This window comes from Euprymna scolopes, chromosome 3 (assembly GCF_053919585.1).
Source record: "Euprymna scolopes isolate OS-2025 chromosome 3, ASM5391958v1, whole genome shotgun sequence".
NCBI classification, from domain to species: domain Eukaryota; kingdom Metazoa; phylum Mollusca; class Cephalopoda; order Sepiida; family Sepiolidae; genus Euprymna; species Euprymna scolopes.
This window is the reverse complement of record NC_136484.1, coordinates 77,209,767-77,228,547: the sequence shown is the minus strand read 5'-3', so window position 1 is coordinate 77,228,547 and position 18,781 is coordinate 77,209,767. Positions and strand designations below refer to the sequence as shown.

The 18,781-nt window shown below is 24.4% G+C and overlaps 1 protein-coding gene across 2 annotated transcripts in view; it reads right to left on the bottom strand.

Annotated features, from left to right (window-relative positions):
• LOC145256368 (HHIP-like protein 2) overlaps positions 1 to 18,781 on the bottom strand; it is a 207,643-nt gene that overhangs the window by 162,421 nt on the left and 26,441 nt on the right. The gene's annotated exons all lie outside the window — the stretch shown is intronic.

Genomic DNA, 18,781 nt, shown 5'->3' with positions numbered 1-18,781 from the left:
AAAACTTTGGATGTTATCTAATTCATGATTTCCATTATAACAAAACTTTGGATGTTATCTAATTCATGATTTCCATTATAACAAAACTTTGGATGTTATTTAATTCATGATTTCCATTATAACAAAACTTTGGATGTTATTTAATTCATGATTTCCATTATAACAAAACTTTGGATGTTATCTAATTCATGATTTCCATTATAACAAAACTTTGGATTTTATCTAAATCATGATTTCCATTATAACAAAACTTTGGATGTTATTTAATTCATGATTTTCATTATAACAAAACTTTTGATGTTATCTAATTCATGATTTCCATTATAACAAAACTTTGGATGTTATTTAATTCATGATTTCCATTATAACAAAACTTTGGATGTTATCTAATAAATGATTTCCATTATAACAAAACCTTTGATGTTATTTAATTCATGATTTCCATTATAACAAAACTTTGGATGTTATCTAATTCATGATTTCCATTATAACAAAACTTTGGATGTTATTTAATTCATGATTTTCATTATAACAAAACTTTCGATGTTATCTAATTCATGATTTCCATTATAACAAAACTTTGGATGTTATTTAATTAATGATTTCCATTATAACAAAACTTTGGATGTTATCTAATTCATGATTTCCATTATAACAAAACTTTGGATGTTATCTAATTCATGATTTCCATGATAACAAAACTTTGGATGTTATCTAATTCATGATTTCCATTATAACAAAACTTTGGATGTTATTTAATTCATGATTTTCATTATAACAAAACTTTGGATGTTATCTAATTCATGATTTCCATTATAACAAAACTTTGGATGTTATCTAATTCATGATTTCCATGATAACAAAACTTTGGATGTTATCTAATTCATGATTTCCATTATAACAAAACTTTGGATGTTATCTAATTCATGACTTTCATTATAACAAAACTTTGGATGTTATTTAATTCATGATTTCCATTATAACAAAACTTTGGATGTTATTTAATTCATGATTTCCATTATAACAAAACTTTGGATGTTATCTAATTCATGATTTCCATTATAACAAAACTTTGGATGTTATCTAATTCATGATTTCCATTATCACAAAACTTTGGATGTTATTTAATTCATGATTTCCATTATAACAAAACTTTGGATGTTATTTAATTCATGATTTCCATTATAACAAAACTTTGGATGTTATCTAATTCATGATTTCCATTATCACAAAACTTTGGATGTTATTTAATTCATGATTTCCATTATAACAAAACTTTGGATGTTATCTAATTCATGATTTCCATTATAACAAAACTTTGGATGTTATTTAATTCATGATTTCCATTATCACAAAACTTTGGATGTTATTTAATTCATGATTTCCATTATAACAAAACTTTGGATGTTATCTAATTAATGATTTCCATTATAACAAAACTTTGGATGTTATTTAATTCATGATTTCCATTATAACAAAACTTTGGATGTTATCTAATTCATGATTTCCATTTTAACAAAACTTTGGATGTTATTTAATTCATGATTTCTATTATAACAAAACTTTTGATGTTATCTAATTCATGATTTCCATTATAACAAAACTTTGGATGTTATCTAATTCATGATTTCCATTATAACAAAACATTTGATGTTATTTAATTCATGATTTCCATTATAACAAAACTTTGGATGTTATCTAATTCATGATTTCCATTATAAAAAAACTTTGGATGTTATTTAATTCATGATTTTCATTATAACAAAACTTTGGATGTTATCTAATTCATGATTTCCATTATAAAAAAACTTTGGATGTTATTTAATTCATGATTTTCATTATAACAAAACTTTGGATGTTATCTAATTCATGATTTCCATTATAACAAAACTTTGGATGTTATCTAATTCATGATTTCCATTATAACAAAACTTTGGATGTTATTTAATTCATGATTTCAATTATAACAAAACTTTGGATGTTATCTAATTCATGATTTCCATTATCACAAAACTTTGGATGTTATTTAATTCATGATTTCCATTATAACAAAACTTTGGATGTTATTTAATTCATGATTTCCATTATCACAAAACTTTGGATGTTATTTAATTCATGATTTCCATTATAACAAAACTTTGGATGTTATTTAATTCATGATTTTCATTATAACAAAACTTTGGATGTTATCTAATTCATGATTTCCATTATCACAAAACTTTGGATGTTATTTAATTCATGATTTCCATTATAAAAAAACTTTGGATGTTATTTAATTCATGATTTTCATTATAACAAAACTTTGGATGTTATCTAATTCATGATTTCCATTATAACAAAACTTTGGATGTTATCTAATTCATGATTTCCATTATAACAAAACTTTGGATGTTATTTAATTCATGATTTCCATTATAACAAAACTTTGGATGTTATCTAATTCATGATTTTCATTATAACAAAACTTTGGATGTTATCTAATTCATGATTTCCATTATAACAAAACTTTGGATGTTATCTAATTCATGATTTCCATTATAACAAAACTTTGGATGTTATTTAATTCATGATTTCCATTATAACAAAACTTTGGATGTTATTTAATTCATGATTTCCATTATAACAAAACTTTGGATGTTATCTAATTCATGATTTCCATTATAACAAAACTTTGGATTTTATCTAAATCATGATTTCCATTATAACAAAACTTTGGATGTTATTTAATTCATGATTTTCATTATAACAAAACTTTTGATGTTATCTAATTCATGATTTCCATTATAACAAAACTTTGGATGTTATTTAATTCATGATTTCCATTATAACAAAACTTTGGATGTTATCTAATAAATGATTTCCATTATAACAAAACCTTTGATGTTATTTAATTCATGATTTCCATTATAACAAAACTTTGGATGTTATCTAATTCATGATTTCCATTATAACAAAACTTTGGATGTTATTTAATTCATGATTTTCATTATAACAAAACTTTCGATGTTATCTAATTCATGATTTCCATTATAACAAAACTTTGGATGTTATTTAATTAATGATTTCCATTATAACAAAACTTTGGATGTTATCTAATTCATGATTTCCATTATAACAAAACTTTGGATGTTTTCTAATTCATGATTTCCATGATAACAAAACTTTGGATGTTATCTAATTCATGATTTCCATTATAACAAAACTTTGGATGTTATTTAATTCATGATTTTCATTATAACAAAACTTTGGATGTTATCTAATTCATGATTTCCATTATAACAAAACTTTGGATGTTATCTAATTCATGATTTCCATGATAACAAAACTTTGGATGTTATCTAATTCATGATTTCCATTATAACAAAACTTTGGATGTTATCTAATTCATGACTTTCATTATAACAAAACTTTGGATGTTATTTAATTCATGATTTCCATTATAACAAAACTTTGGATGTTATTTAATTCATGATTTCCATTATAACAAAACTTTGGATGTTATCTAATTCATGATTTCCATTATAACAAAACTTTGGATGTTATCTAATTCATGATTTCCATTATCACAAAACTTTGGATGTTATTTAATTCATGATTTCCATTATAACAAAACTTTGGATGTTATTTAATTCATGATTTCCATTATAACAAAACTTTGGATGTTATCTAATTCATGATTTCCATTATCACAAAACTTTGGATGTTATTTAATTCATGATTTCCATTATAACAAAACTTTGGATGTTATCTAATTCATGATTTCCATTATCACAAAACTTTGGATGTTATTTAATTCATGATTTCCATTATAACAAAACTTTGGATGTTATTTAATTCATGATTTCCATTATCACAAAACTTTGGATGTTATTTAATTCATGATTTCCATTATAACAAAACTTTGGATGTTATCTAATTAATGATTTCCATTATAACAAAACTTTGGATGTTATTTAATTCATGATTTCCATTATAACAAAACTTTGGATGTTATCTAATTCATGATTTCCATTATAACAAAACTTTGGATTTTATCTAAATCATGATTTCCATTATAACAAAACTTTGGATGTTATTTAATTCATGATTTTCATTATAACAAAACTTTTGATGTTATCTAATTCATGATTTCCATTATAACAAAACTTTGGATGTTATTTAATTCATGATTTCCATTATAACAAAACTTTGGATGTTATCTAATAAATGATTTCCATTATAACAAAACCTTTGATGTTATTTAATTCATGATTTCCATTATAACAAAACTTTGGATGTTATCTAATTCATGATTTCCATTATAACAAAACTTTGGATGTTATTTAATTCATGATTTTCATTATAACAAAACTTTCGATGTTATCTAATTCATGATTTCCATTATAACAAAACTTTGGATGTTATTTAATTAATGATTTCCATTATAACAAAACTTTGGATGTTATCTAATTCATGATTTCCATTATAACAAAACTTTGGATGTTATCTAATTCATGATTTCCATGATAACAAAACTTTGGATGTTATCTAATTCATGATTTCCATTATAACAAAACTTTGGATGTTATTTAATTCATGATTTTCATTATAACAAAACTTTGGATGTTATCTAATTCATGATTTCCATTATAACAAAACTTTGGATGTTATCTAATTCATGATTTCCATGATAACAAAACTTTGGATGTTATCTAATTCATGATTTCCATTATAACAAAACTTTGGATGTTATCTAATTCATGACTTTCATTATAACAAAACTTTGGATGTTATTTAATTCATGATTTCCATTATAACAAAACTTTGGATGTTATTTAATTCATGATTTCCATTATAACAAAACTTTGGATGTTATCTAATTCATGATTTCCATTATAACAAAACTTTGGATGTTATCTAATTCATGATTTCCATTATCACAAAACTTTGGATGTTATTTAATTCATGATTTCCATTATAACAAAACTTTGGATGTTATTTAATTCATGATTTCCATTATAACAAAACTTTGGATGTTATCTAATTCATGATTTCCATTATCACAAAACTTTGGATGTTATTTAATTCATGATTTCCATTATAACAAAACTTTGGATGTTATCTAATTCATGATTTCCATTATAACAAAACTTTGGATGTTATTTAATTCATGATTTCCATTATCACAAAACTTTGGATGTTATTTAATTCATGATTTCCATTATAACAAAACTTTGGATGTTATCTAATTAATGATTTCCATTATAACAAAACTTTGGATGTTATTTAATTCATGATTTCCATTATAACAAAACTTTGGATGTTATCTAATTCATGATTTCCATTTTAACAAAACTTTGGATGTTATTTAATTCATGATTTCTATTATAACAAAACTTTTGATGTTATCTAATTCATGATTTCCATTATAACAAAACTTTGGATGTTATCTAATTCATGATTTCCATTATAACAAAACATTTGATGTTATTTAATTCATGATTTCCATTATAACAAAACTTTGGATGTTATCTAATTCATGATTTCCATTATAAAAAAACTTTGGATGTTATTTAATTCATGATTTTCATTATAACAAAACTTTGGATGTTATCTAATTCATGATTTCCATTATAAAAAAACTTTGGATGTTATTTAATTCATGATTTTCATTATAACAAAACTTTGGATGTTATCTAATTCATGATTTCCATTATAACAAAACTTTGGATGTTATCTAATTCATGATTTCCATTATAACAAAACTTTGGATGTTATTTAATTCATGATTTCCATTATAACAAAACTTTGGATGTTATCTAATTCATGATTTCCATTATCACAAAACTTTGGATGTTATTTAATTCATGATTTCCATTATAACAAAACTTTGGATGTTATTTAATTCATGATTTCCATTATCACAAAACTTTGGATGTTATTTAATTCATGATTTCCATTATAACAAAACTTTGGATGTTATTTAATTCATGATTTTCATTATAACAAAACTTTGGATGTTATCTAATTCATGATTTCCATTATCACAAAACTTTGGATGTTATTTAATTCATGATTTCCATTATAAAAAAACTTTGGATGTTATTTAATTCATGATTTTCATTATAACAAAACTTTGGATGTTATCTAATTCATGATTTCCATTATAACAAAACTTTGGATGTTATCTAATTCATGATTTCCATTATAACAAAACTTTGGATGTTATTTAATTCATGATTTCCATTATAACAAAACTTTGGATGTTATCTAATTCATGATTTTCATTATAACAAAACTTTGGATGTTATCTAATTCATGATTTCCATTATAACAAAACTTTGGATGTTATCTAATTCATGATTTCCATTATAACAAAACTTTGGATGTTATTTAATTCATGATTTCCATTATAACAAAACTTTGGATGTTATTTAATTCATGATTTCCATTATAACAAAACTTTGGATGTTATCTAATTCATGATTTCCATTATAACAAAACTTTGGATTTTATCTAAATCATGATTTCCATTATAACAAAACTTTGGATGTTATTTAATTCATGATTTTCATTATAACAAAACTTTTGATGTTATCTAATTCATGATTTCCATTATAACAAAACTTTGGATGTTATTTAATTCATGATTTCCATTATAACAAAACTTTGGATGTTATCTAATAAATGATTTCCATTATAACAAAACCTTTGATGTTATTTAATTCATGATTTCCATTATAACAAAACTTTGGATGTTATCTAATTCATGATTTCCATTATAACAAAACTTTGGATGTTATTTAATTCATGATTTTCATTATAACAAAACTTTCGATGTTATCTAATTCATGATTTCCATTATAACAAAACTTTGGATGTTATTTAATTAATGATTTCCATTATAACAAAACTTTGGATGTTATCTAATTCATGATTTCCATTATAACAAAACTTTGGATGTTTTCTAATTCATGATTTCCATGATAACAAAACTTTGGATGTTATCTAATTCATGATTTCCATTATAACAAAACTTTGGATGTTATTTAATTCATGATTTTCATTATAACAAAACTTTGGATGTTATCTAATTCATGATTTCCATTATAACAAAACTTTGGATGTTATCTAATTCATGATTTCCATGATAACAAAACTTTGGATGTTATCTAATTCATGATTTCCATTATAACAAAACTTTGGATGTTATCTAATTCATGACTTTCATTATAACAAAACTTTGGATGTTATTTAATTCATGATTTCCATTATAACAAAACTTTGGATGTTATTTAATTCATGATTTCCATTATAACAAAACTTTGGATGTTATCTAATTCATGATTTCCATTATAACAAAACTTTGGATGTTATCTAATTCATGATTTCCATTATCACAAAACTTTGGATGTTATTTAATTCATGATTTCCATTATAACAAAACTTTGGATGTTATTTAATTCATGATTTCCATTATAACAAAACTTTGGATGTTATCTAATTCATGATTTCCATTATCACAAAACTTTGGATGTTATTTAATTCATGATTTCCATTATAACAAAACTTTGGATGTTATCTAATTCATGATTTCCATTATCACAAAACTTTGGATGTTATTTAATTCATGATTTCCATTATAACAAAACTTTGGATGTTATTTAATTCATGATTTCCATTATCACAAAACTTTGGATGTTATTTAATTCATGATTTCCATTATAACAAAACTTTGGATGTTATCTAATTAATGATTTCCATTATAACAAAACTTTGGATGTTATTTAATTCATGATTTTCATTATAACAAAACTTTGGATGTTATCTAATTCATGATTTCCATTATAAAAAAACTTTGGATGTTATTTAATTCATGATTTTCATTATAACAAAACTTTGGATGTTATCTAATTCATGATTTCCATTATAACAAAACTTTGGATGTTATCTAATTCATGATTTCCATTATAACAAAACTTTGGATGTTATTTAATTCATGATTTCCATTATAACAAAACTTTGGATGTTATCTAATTCATGATTTCCATTATCACAAAACTTTGGATGTTATTTAATTCATGATTTCCATTATAACAAAACTTTGGATGTTATTTAATTCATGATTTCCATTATCACAAAACTTTGGATGTTATTTAATTCATGATTTCCATTATAACAAAACTTTGGATGTTATTTAATTCATGATTTTCATTATAACAAAACTTTGGATGTTATCTAATTCATGATTTCCATTATCACAAAACTTTGGATGTTATTTAATTCATGATTTCCATTATAAAAAAACTTTGGATGTTATTTAATTCATGATTTTCATTATAACAAAACTTTGGATGTTATCTAATTCATGATTTCCATTATAACAAAACTTTGGATGTTATCTAATTCATGATTTCCATTATAACAAAACTTTGGATGTTATTTAATTCATGATTTCCATTATAACAAAACTTTGGATGTTATCTAATTCATGATTTTCATTATAACAAAACTTTGGATGTTATCTAATTCATGATTTCCATTATAACAAAACTTTGGATGTTATCTAATTCATGATTTCCATTATAACAAAACTTTGGATGTTATTTAATTCATGATTTCCATTATAACAAAACTTTGGATGTTATTTAATTCATGATTTCCATTATAACAAAACTTTGGATGTTATCTAATTCATGATTTCCATTATAACAAAACTTTGGATTTTATCTAAATCATGATTTCCATTATAACAAAACTTTGGATGTTATTTAATTCATGATTTTCATTATAACAAAACTTTTGATGTTATCTAATTCATGATTTCCATTATAACAAAACTTTGGATGTTATTTAATTCATGATTTCCATTATAACAAAACTTTGGATGTTATCTAATAAATGATTTCCATTATAACAAAACCTTTGATGTTATTTAATTCATGATTTCCATTATAACAAAACTTTGGATGTTATCTAATTCATGATTTCCATTATAACAAAACTTTGGATGTTATTTAATTCATGATTTTCATTATAACAAAACTTTCGATGTTATCTAATTCATGATTTCCATTATAACAAAACTTTGGATGTTATTTAATTAATGATTTCCATTATAACAAAACTTTGGATGTTATCTAATTCATGATTTCCATTATAACAAAACTTTGGATGTTTTCTAATTCATGATTTCCATGATAACAAAACTTTGGATGTTATCTAATTCATGATTTCCATTATAACAAAACTTTGGATGTTATTTAATTCATGATTTTCATTATAACAAAACTTTGGATGTTATCTAATTCATGATTTCCATTATAACAAAACTTTGGATGTTATCTAATTCATGATTTCCATGATAACAAAACTTTGGATGTTATCTAATTCATGATTTCCATTATAACAAAACTTTGGATGTTATCTAATTCATGACTTTCATTATAACAAAACTTTGGATGTTATTTAATTCATGATTTCCATTATAACAAAACTTTGGATGTTATTTAATTCATGATTTCCATTATAACAAAACTTTGGATGTTATCTAATTCATGATTTCCATTATAACAAAACTTTGGATGTTATCTAATTCATGATTTCCATTATCACAAAACTTTGGATGTTATTTAATTCATGATTTCCATTATAACAAAACTTTGGATGTTATTTAATTCATGATTTCCATTATAACAAAACTTTGGATGTTATCTAATTCATGATTTCCATTATCACAAAACTTTGGATGTTATTTAATTCATGATTTCCATTATAACAAAACTTTGGATGTTATCTAATTCATGATTTTCATTATCACAAAACTTTGGATGTTATTTAATTCATGATTTCCATTATAACAAAACTTTGGATGTTATTTAATTCATGATTTCCATTATCACAAAACTTTGGATGTTATTTAATTCATGATTTCCATTATAACAAAACTTTGGATGTTATCTAATTAATGATTTCCATTATAACAAAACTTTGGATGTTATTTAATTCATGATTTCCATTATAACAAAACTTTGGATGTTATCTAATTCATGATTTCCATTTTAACAAAACTTTGGATGTTATTTAATTCATGATTTCTATTATAACAAAACTTTTTATGTTATCTAATTCATGATTTCCATTATAACAAAACTTTGGATGTTATCTAATTCATGATTTCCATTATAACAAAACTTTGGATGTTATTTAATTCATGATTTCCATTATAACAAAACTTTGGATGTTATCTAATTCATGATTTCCATTATAACAAAACTTTGGATGTTATTTAATTCATGATTTCCATTATAACAAAACTTTGGATGTTATTTAATTCATGATTTCCATTATAACAAAACATTTGATGTTATTTAATTCATGATTTCCATTATAACAAAACTTTGGATGTTATCTAATTCATGATTTCCATTATAAAAAAACTTTGGATGTTATTTAATTCATGATTTTCATTATAACAAAACTTTGGATGTTATCTAATTCATGATTTCCATTATAAAAGAAACTTTGGATGTTATTTAATTCATGATTTTCATTATAACAAAACTTTGGATGTTATCTAATTCATGATTTCCATTATAACAAAACTTTGGATGTTATCTAATTCATGATTTCCATTATAACAAAACTTTGGATGTTATTTAATTCATGATTTCCATTATAACAAAACTTTGGATGTTATCTAATTCATGATTTCCATTATCACAAAACTTTGGATGTTATTTAATTCATGATTTCCATTATAACAAAACTTTGGATGTTATTTAATTCATGATTTCCATTATCACAAAACTTTGGATGTTATTTAATTCATGATTTCCATTATAACAAAACTTTGGATGTTATTTAATTCATGATTTTCATTATAACAAAACTTTGGATGTTATCTAATTCATGATTTCCATTATCACAAAACTTTGGATGTTATTTAATTCATGATTTCCATTATAAAAAAACTTTGGATGTTATTTAATTCATGATTTTCATTATAACAAAACTTTGGATGTTATCTAATTCATGATTTCCATTATAACAAAACTTTGGATGTTATCTAATTCATGATTTCCATTATAACAAAACTTTGGATGTTATTTAATTCATGATTTCCATTATAACAAAACTTTGGATGTTATCTAATTCATGATTTTCATTATAACAAAACTTTGGATGTTATCTAATTCATGATTTCCATTATAACAAAACTTTGGATGTTATCTAATTCATGATTTCCATTATAACAAAACTTTGGATGTTATTTAATTCATGATTTCCATTATAACAAAACTTTGGATGTTATTTAATTCATGATTTCCATTATAACAAAACTTTGGATGTTATCTAATTCATGATTTCCATTATAACAAAACTTTGGATTTTATCTAAATCATGATTTCCATTATAACAAAACTTTGGATGTTATTTAATTCATGATTTTCATTATAACAAAACTTTTGATGTTATCTAATTCATGATTTCCATTATAACAAAACTTTGGATGTTATTTAATTCATGATTTCCATTATAACAAAACTTTGGATGTTATCTAATAAATGAATTCCATTATAACAAAACCTTTGATGTTATTTAATTCATGATTTCCATTATAACAAAACTTTGGATGTTATCTAATTCATGATTTCCATTATAACAAAACTTTGGATGTTATTTAATTCATGATTTTCATTATAACAAAACTTTCGATGTTATCTAATTCATGATTTCCATTATAACAAAACTTTGGATGTTATTTAATTAATGATTTCCATTATAACAAAACTTTGGATGTTATCTAATTCATGATTTCGATTATAACAAAACTTTGGATGTTATCTAATTCATGATTTCCATGATAACAAAACTTTGGATGTTATCTAATTCATGATTTCCATTATAACAAAACTTTGGATGTTATTTAATTCATGATTTTCATTATAACAAAACTTTGGATGTTATCTAATTCATGATTTCCATTATAACAAAACTTTGGATGTTATCTAATTCATGATTTCCATGATAACAAAACTTTGGATGTTATCTAATTCATGATTTCCATTATAACAAAACTTTGGATGTTATCTAATTCATGACTTTCATTATAACAAAACTTTGGATGTTATTTAATTCATGATTTCCATTATAACAAAACTTTGGATGTTATTTAATTCATGATTTCCATTATAACAAAACTTTGGATGTTATCTAATTCATGATTTCCATTATAACAAAACTTTGGATGTTATCTAATTCATGATTTCCATTATCACAAAACTTTGGATGTTATTTAATTCATGATTTCCATTATAACAAAACTTTGGATGTTATTTAATTCATGATTTCCATTATAACAAAACTTTGGATGTTATCTAATTCATGATTTCCATTATCACAAAACTTTGGATGTTATTTAATTCATGATTTCCATTATAACAAAACTTTGGATGTTATCTAATTCATGATTTCCATTATCACAAAACTTTGGATGTTATTTAATTCATGATTTCCATTATAACAAAACTTTGGATGTTATTTAATTCATGATTTCCATTATCACAAAACTTTGGATGTTATTTAATTCATGATTTCCATTATAACAAAACTTTGGATGTTATCTAATTAATGATTTCCATTATAACAAAACTTTGGATGTTATTTAATTCATGATTTCCATTATAACAAAACTTTGGATGTTATCTAATTCATGATTTCCATTTTAACAAAACTTTGGATGTTATTTAATTCATGATTTCTATTATAACAAAACTTTTGATGTTATCTAATTCATGATTTCCATTATAACAAAACTTTGGATGTTATCTAATTCATGATTTCCATTATAACAAAACTTTGGATGTTATTTAATTCATGATTTCCATTATAACAAAACTTTGGATGTTATCTAATTCATGATTTCCATTATAACAAAACTTTGGATGTTATTTAATTCATGATTTCCATTATAACAAAACTTTGGATGTTATTTAATTCATGATTTCCATTATAACAAAACATTTGATGTTATTTAATTCATGATTTCCATTATAACAAAACTTTGGATGTTATCTAATTCATGATTTCCATTATAAAAAAACTTTGGATGTTATCTAATTCATGATTTCCATTATAACAAAACTTTGGATGTTATTTAATTCATGATTTCCATTATAACAAAACTTTGGATGTTATCTAATTCATGATTTCCATGATAACAAAACTTTGGATGTTATCTAATTCATGATTTCCATTATAACAAAACTTTGGATGTTATCTAATTCATGACTTTCATTATAACAAAACTTTGGATGTTATTTAATTCATGATTTCCATTATAACAAAACTTTGGATGTTATTTAATTCATGATTTCCATTATAACAAAACTTTGGATGTTATCTAATTCATGATTTCCATTATAACAAAACTTTGGATGTTATCTAATTCATGATTTCCATTATCACAAAACTTTGGATGTTATTTAATTCATGATTTCCATTATAACAAAACTTTGGATGTTATTTAATTCATGATTTCCATTATAACAAAACTTTGGATGTTATCTAATTCATGATTTCCATTATCACAAAACTTTGGATGTTATTTAATTCATGATTTCCATTATAACAAAACTTTGGATGTTATCTAATTCATGATTTCCATTATCACAAAACTTTGGATGTTATTTAATTCATGATTTCCATTATAACAAAACTTTGGATGTTATTTAATTCATGATTTTCATTATAACAAAACTTTGGATGTTATCTAATTCATGATTTCCATTATCACAAAACTTTGGATGTTATTTAATTCATGATTTCCATTATAAAAAAACTTTGGATGTTATTTAATTCATGATTTTCATTATAACAAAACTTTGGATGTTATCTTATTCATGATTTCCATTATAACAAAACTTTGGATGTTATCTAATTCATGATTTCCATTATAACAAAACTTTGGATGTTATTTAATTCATGATTTCCATTATAACAAAACTTTGGATGTTATCTAATTCATGATTTTCATTATAACAAAACTTTGGATGTTATCTAATTCATGATTTCCATTATAACAAAACTTTGGATGTTATCTAATTCATGATTTCCATTATAACAAAACTTTGGATGTTATTTAATTCATGATTTCCATTATAACAAAACTTTGGATGTTATTTAATTCATGATTTCCATTATAACAAAACTTTGGATGTTATCTAATTCATGATTTCCATTATAACAAAACTTTGGATTTTATCTAAATCATGATTTCCATTATAACAAAACTTTGGATGTTATTTAATTCATGATTTTCATTATAACAAAACTTTTGATGTTATCTAATTCATGATTTCCATTATAACAAAACTTTGGATGTTATTTAATTCATGATTTCCATTATAACAAAACTTTGGATGTTATCTAATAAATGATTTCCATTATAACAAAACCTTTGATGTTATTTAATTCATGATTTCCATTATAACAAAACTTTGGATGTTATCTAATTCATGATTTCCATTATAACAAAACTTTGGATGTTATTTAATTCATGATTTTCATTATAACAAAACTTTCGATGTTATCTAATTCATGATTTCCATTATAACAAAACTTTGGATGTTATTTAATTAATGATTTCCATTATAACAAAACTTTGGATGTTATCTAATTCATGATTTCCATTATAACAAAACTTTGGATGTTATCTAATTCATGATTTCCATGATAACAAAACTTTGGATGTTATCTAATTCATGATTTCCATTATAACAAAACTTTGGATGTTATTTAATTCATGATTTTCATTATAACAAAACTTTGGATGTTATCTAATTCATGATTTCCATTATAACAAAACTTTGGATGTTATCTAATTCATGATTTCCATGATAACAAAACTTTGGATGTTATCTAATTCATGATTTCCATTATAACAAAACTTTGGATGTTATCTAATTCATGACTTTCATTATAACAAAACTTTGGATGTTATTTAATTCATGATTTCCATTATAACAAAACTTTGGATGTTATTTAATTCATGATTTCCATTATAACAAAACTTTGGATGTTATCTAATTCATGATTTCCATTATAACAAAACTTTGGATGTTATCTAATTCATGATTTCCATTATCACAAAACTTTGGATGTTATTTAATTCATGATTTCCATTATAACAAAACTTTGGATGTTATTTAATTCATGATTTCCATTATAACAAAACTTTGGATGTTATCTAATTCATGATTTCCATTATCACAAAACTTTGGATGTTATTTAATTCATGATTTCCATTATAACAAAACTTTGGATGTTATCTAATTCATGATTTCCATTATCACAAAACTTTGGATGTTATTTAATTCATGATTTCCATTATAACAAAACTTTGGATGTTATCTAATTCATGATTTCCATTATCACAAAACTTTGGATGTTATTTAATTCATGATTTCCATTATAACAAAACTTTGGATGTTATTTAATTCATGATTTTCATTATAACAAAACTTTGGATGTTATCTAATTCATGATTTCCATTATCACAAAACTTTGGATGTTATTTAATTCATGATTTCCATTATAAAAAAACTTTGGATGTTATTTAATTCATGATTTTCATTATAACAAAACTTTGGATGTTATCTAATTCATGATTTCCATTATAACAAAACTTTGGATGTTATTTAATTCATGATTTCCATTATAACAAAACTTTGGATGTTATCTAATTCATGATTTCCATTATAACAAAACCTTGGATGTTATTTAATTCATGATTTCCATTATAACAAAACTTTGGATGTTATTTAATTCATGATTTCCATTATAACAAAACTTTGGATGTTATTTAATTCATGATTTCCATTATAACAAAACTTTGGATGTTATTTAATTCATGATTTCCATTATAACAAAACTTTGGATGTTATCTAATTCATGATTTCTATTATAACAAAACTTTGGATGTTATCTAATTCGTGAGTTCCATTATAACAAAACTTTGGATGTTATCTAATTCATGATTTCCATTATAACAAAACTTTGGATGTTATCTAATTCATGATTTCCATTATAACAAAACTTTGGATGTTATCTAATTCATGATTTCCATTATAACAAAACTTTGGATGTTATCTAATTCATGATTTCCATTATAACAAAACTTTGGATGTTATTTAATTCATGATTTCCATTATAACAAAACTTTGGATGTTATCTAATTCATGATTTTCATTATAACAAAACTTTGGATGTTATCTAATTCATGATTTCCATTATAACAAAACTTTAGATGTTATCTAATTCATGATTTCCATTATAACAAAACTTTGGATGTTATCTAATTCATGATTTCCATTATAACAAAACTTTGGATGTTTTTTAATTCGTGAGTTCCATTATAACAAAACTTTGGATGTTATCTAATTCATGATTTCCATTATAACAAAACTTTGGATGTTATCTAATTCATGATTTCCATTATAACAAAACTTTAGATGTTATCTAATTCATGATTTCCATTATAACAAAACTTTGGATGTTATTTAATTCATGATTTCCATTATAACAAAACTTTGGATGTTATTTAATTCATGATTTCCATTATAACAAAACTTTGGATGTTATCTAATTCATGATTTCCATTATAACAAAACTTTGGATGTTATCTAATTCATGATTTCCATTATAACAAAAATTTGGGAACATCATGCACTTACGCTCATCTTTTTGGCCAAGCAAATTGTTTCTAATGCATTTTTCTGTAACTCTAACTCGTCAGCAACACTTATCCACGCTTAAGAGCAGAATTTTCTAAACGCATTCTCTTTGCGTTAGGAGACTCTCTAAAAGTGGTTGATGACGATAAATAGAAATGACAGTTTGGTAATATTCGAGGAATAGCACCATCCTTATGATAGGGAATTTATTAAAAATTTAACACTAATTGTCTTCCCAGTCCTTTCATCAAATGCTGATGCCTCTCGCTGTATGTCTTCAGGTCGAAAATGAAGTTCACATACCTATAGAAATAATTTAAAAGAAAATCGTACCATGTTTGACTTAATAAAAAAAAAAAAAAGAAGAAAATTACATGACAAAAAAACGATAAAATAAAAAAATAAGGTAAATGTGCAGAATTAGTCCACCCTCGAAAAATCCTTTTAAATTACCACTTTTATAGGTTTTCGGGGGTGCTGAAAACGAAAATAACGTTTAAAATTACGGCAAACTAGTAGTTTCCAAGATATAAAAATATGTTAGTTTAAAAAAAGGGGGGGATAATTTAACCTAAAACGACCACCCACTTTATGGCCATTTTTTTTTTTACCTGGGCAACGAGCAATTTTTAAAAAAATTACATTTTCGCCTCAAACAAGGCGAAGTGCCTCTTTGATGTAGGAATGAACACAACTAAACGTAAAATGAGCATCTATAGTTGACCCCCTCTCCCCGACAAAAATTTTGTTTATGTGACATGATGCGGACCGAGCAATGCCGAGTGACCTTGCTAGTCGACGCGAATTCAGAGAAATTCGCACGGCTGAATTCTAATGATGATGATGATGATGGTTTGATGTTGTTTAAACAGAAATGTCTATGGGATTTTGTCAGAGAGAGAAAAAAAAAAACAAATAATTGTTCTTATCTTATTGTTGGAAATCCGTTAACAACGAAAAGGTTGTTTTGGGCCCTCTGTTGAGCGATATGAAGAAATCCAGATTCTTAAGCTGACAGCTTGGAGTGGGAATCGGGAGTGACATGGTCGACCTGGGAGTGACTAATAGCTCCTAATAAGGAACACCTCAGTGCAATGAGGGTTAAAAATGGGGATAGATAAAGCCGAAAGGTGGAGTAGAAATCAGGGAAACAGAGAGAGGGAGAGGAAAGGAAAGAAAGAAAGAATAGCTCCAAAAAGGTGGACGGAGGAATTACTGATTTGATAAAAACAAAAGACTTGGCTGATTGGGGTCTGTTTTCGCTGATCCCTTCCCGTGGACTGACGGTAGATGAAGAACGGAGAACTTGGTAAAAGAAACAAAAATGCCAGCCCCCTAAGTTGCATGACTAGGCAGTGTGTAACTATTATATTGTAAAGTCAAAGACAATAATCAATTCTGTGTTAACGAATTAAGTTTTGACTTTCTTTTCTTTGATTGGAACGCCGTTGTGAATGCAATATATTTCTCCGATAGCCTAGATGACGGTTGGAAGCTGATTTGAAGCAGAACCGGAAGGAGACCGACGACGACCCGAAGACGAATTCGACCACTAGACGAAACCATGGGTGGCGCCACAGGTATCGGCTACAGGTTCATTTCAATCACGAGCCTATGCACCTGAGCTGAACGGAGGCGTTACATTTAGACTTTTTGAAAGTGAGTGCTCATTTTACGTAAAATTTTTATAGAAAAGTAACCCCCCATTTTTTAAAACTAACATTTCTTCATATCTTGGAAACTACTCGTTTGCCGTAATTTTAAACGTTATTTTCGTTTACAGCGCCACTAGCAGTATCAGAATTTTGGGGGAATTTTTGACAACCCTAACACAAAACTGCGAATAACATATACTAAACTCGTAATTTATCCGTTTAAAGTGGGTTGTTTACTTTATTTATGGAATATACTTCCAAAATAAACTATTAAAATTGGTTAAAAAATAATAGAAGTATTATTTTTTATTGCCGGCATTTTGTAAACACTTTTTTTTTTAAATAAAAAAAAAATATTTCTATTATTTTTATTAAACAATTTTAATAGTTTATTTTGGAAGTATATTTATT